Source organism: Ochotona princeps, chromosome 5 (assembly GCF_030435755.1).
Source record: "Ochotona princeps isolate mOchPri1 chromosome 5, mOchPri1.hap1, whole genome shotgun sequence".
Taxonomy (NCBI): Eukaryota; Metazoa; Chordata; class Mammalia; order Lagomorpha; family Ochotonidae; genus Ochotona; species Ochotona princeps.
In genome coordinates this window covers 89,338,549-89,342,070 of record NC_080836.1, presented here as the reverse complement: position 1 = coordinate 89,342,070, position 3,522 = coordinate 89,338,549, and positions in this window count along the sequence as shown.

Sequence of the window (3,522 nt, the reverse complement as noted above, 5' to 3'; positions counted from 1 at the left end):
AGCTTCCCTGCCAATGTTGCTGATTCTACTTCTGTGTCTCCGAGGGAGGGGACACAGCTCACTGGTCTGCTTCCTGATCCCGAGTGGGTGCCAATCTTCCCCCTTTCCCACCACAGTATTACTGAGACTCACCTGTAAATCTTAAAGAAAACTTCTCCCCAAGTCTGGGATTAATGGAAGGAAGTCGTGAAAAAGGAATTACCAAAATTTCTTATCCCATATAAGGCTCATCCTTAGACAATCTTCCTTTCTGGGCTCTTGACTTGCTGATGTTTGATAGCAAGACAGTTCTGCTACTGCCTCTGCACTCATCAGGAAGCAACCCAGGCATCTCATGGCCTGCAGGTGCCAGGTGGAGAGATGTTTGCCTCTAGAAAAAGGGACTATTTAATTTTCTTTCCAACAAAAACCCCACCCCTTCATTATAGAGAGCAACAAGTTAAATTCTTTCTTCTATGATTGACAATGAGATGATCCGCTGATTTCAAAGACAAGCCCTACCAAAACCACCGTCAGGGTATGTCTGGCCTGAGAGAGGTGATCACAAAGTGATCTGACATTAATCCAGTCCTCCACCTGAATTCTTCAGTCTTATTCATGCACACCTTGTTAGTGAAGAGATGAGTGATCTGACCAAAATCAAGGTACATTCTGTTCAGCAAGACCTATACCGCAGCATCTTGTTAAGTATTCAGACAGCTTCCTCTTGAACCAAAGCTTATAAATTCTCAGCACTCTCCTCCTCTCCTCTCCTCTGTTTTCTGCCCCTCATGCCCACGATCATTAATCACTCTGCAGCCTGGCACGGTCTTGCTGACCTGCCCTGTCAGTCTCTGCTTTGCTCCAGCCTCTGACAGAGCCAAATCAATGCTCACACCTGTTGGGATGGGGTAGACAAAACCAATCCAGGGGGCTGTGACTCTCCCCCAACAGCTAACCCTTGCTTCCAAAATGTCCTCTCTTGGCTTCTCCGTAGCATGCCAGGGTTCAAAACGCTGGGTTTTTATTTCCTTCTGGAGTTGGCCAAGGGGTGGGCAGAAGTGGTGTAAGAATTTAGGAAGAAATAGCAAATTTTTGATGTCAGAACCACTCTGACATCGAGTTGCTCCAAGCACATGGACAAGCTCTCCACTTGGGACACAGAGGCCTCAGGGGAAGAGCCAGCTAAGGAGAAATTCCATGTGATGTTTCAATGTTTCACTTGCAGGGCTCCCTTCCCTTCCCTCCCTTTCCCTTTCCTTTCCTTTCCTTCCCTTCCCTCCCTTTCCCTTCCCTTCCCTTCCCTTCCCTTCCCTTCCCTTCCCTTCCCTTCCCTTCCCTTCTCTTCCCTTCCCTTCCCTTCCCTTCCCTTCCCTTCCCTCCCCTTCCCTTCCCTTCCCTTCCCTCCCCTCCCCTCCCCTTCTCTTCCCTCCCCTCCTCCCCTCCCCTCCCCTCCCCTCTCCTCCCCTACTCTTACCTTCCATTCCCTTCCTTTTTCAAAATATTTATTTATTTTTATTGAAAAGGCATATTTACAGAGAGAAGAAGTGACAGAAAAATCTTCCAGCCACTGGTTCACTCCCCAAGTAACCACAATGGCCAGAACTGAGCTGATCTAAAGCCAGGAGTCAGGAGCCAGGAACTTCTTTTTAGTCTCCCACATGGGTGCATGGCTTAAAGGCTTTGGACCATCCTCCACTGCTTTTTCAGGCCATAAGCAGGGAGCTGGGTGTGCAGTGGAGCAGCCAGGACACAAACCCGTGCCTATATGAAATCCCAGTGGTTGCAATGTGTGGATTTACCTGTTGAGCCGTCAAACTGGGCCCAACTGCATATTTTCTTTGTAGCTTGTTGCTTAATTTCCTCAACACCCTGGTCATTGGGAGCAGGAATGCTTTAAATGACTGGTGTCAAATTATAAAGCAGGCTGTTTTTGTCTTCTCTGAACTTCTGGCAGTATTAGCTTTTTGTGCTGCAAGGACCTCCCTTCCACTCCCAGAAAACGTGCTTTAATGGTGATCTGTTGGGAAACATGTTCCATTTTTTGTCATCTAAAGCCCTAACAGCTCTGATGGTAGGCAGGGCAGGCCTGACAGAAAGGGAGGTGATCCTAGGCAGGTGGGTAGAGGAGATATTTTTAGGCCGACAGAGCCATCAAATCACAGAAGCCTGCCCACTCCACCTGTGCATCACTTTTAAGTTCAAACTGAATTTTTGGAGGCATGAAACTTCCATGCCTCCTGCCACCGGGAGGGAACATTCTCCCAGTATGCTATCTCTGGCTATTCTGCCCTATCAGCATCCAAATGATTTGAGTCAGCCTGAAGAGTTGTCACCTAATCCAGCTGAGGGTGATAATCTTGCCCATCTCAGGACCTTATAAGGTTGCTGAAGATTTTTTAAAAAAGATTTATTTATCTATTTATTTAAAAACGAAAACTTACAGAGAGAAAAAGAGAAAAAGAGAAAGATCTTCTGTCCAATGCTTCACCACTCAAAGGGCCGCAGTAGCCAGAGCTGAGTTAATCTGAAGCCAGGAGTTTCTTCTGGGTCTCCCACAAGGATGCAGTGTCCCAAGGCTTTGGACCATCCTCTACTGCTTTTCTAGGACATAAGCAGACAACTGGGTGGGAAGTGGAGCAGCCAGGACATAAACCAGTACCCGTATAGGATGCCACACTTGGAGGTGTAGGATTAGTCAGTTGAGCCATCACTCCACAAGATTTCTAAAGTCGGTGTTCCCGTGGGTGCTACTTGGCAGATGGTTAGAGTGCTGGGATAGTGATGTGTAGCAGAAGAAAACTGGTTCAATTCCTCAGTCTCTACACAGGCCTCCCAGAACCAGGTAGAGGAGACGGGAGAGAATGAGCAGGGATGGAATAGAGACAGGCGGTTCTTGGTCCTGGCTTTGCCATTTAGAAGCTGTGACCTTGGTCTTCACTTCCTCTGTCTGAGTTCCAATTTCCTCCTCTATAAAATAAGGGTCAGAAAATAGCTAAGTTTTCTTCTCTTTTGTTTCTCATCAAATACAGCCAATATAGGTTCAAATGTCTGTTCAGGTGATTCATGCAATAGCTACAATGATTCCGTCAAGCTTGAATTTATAACAGCTGCCCATACTTGAGGCCTATACTTCCCTTAATTCTATTAATACTTTATACAAAACAATTTGTTGTACTTTGCAAAGGTGAGGAGGGGGATGTTGCTGGTTCTTCATTCTACCTTGTTAGCTGGTATAAATGCAACCAAAGGGTTAAGATTGATTTGAGTAGATTGAAATATACAGTGCTTCTACCTGTTCTTTGAGGCTCTGTACTTATCCTTCATGTAATAATATTAGGTCACTTACTGTTGTAAAGGAAAGAAAAATCCAACTTTAAAACACTTTTAAGGGGCCTGATAGCTAAATCCTCACCTTGCATGCACCAGTACCCTGTTTGGGTGCCAGTTCTTGTCTAGGCAGCTCCACTGCCCAGCCAGTTTCCTGCTTGTGACCTGGGAAAGCCGTAGTGGATAGCCTGGAACCCTGGGACACTGCACCTG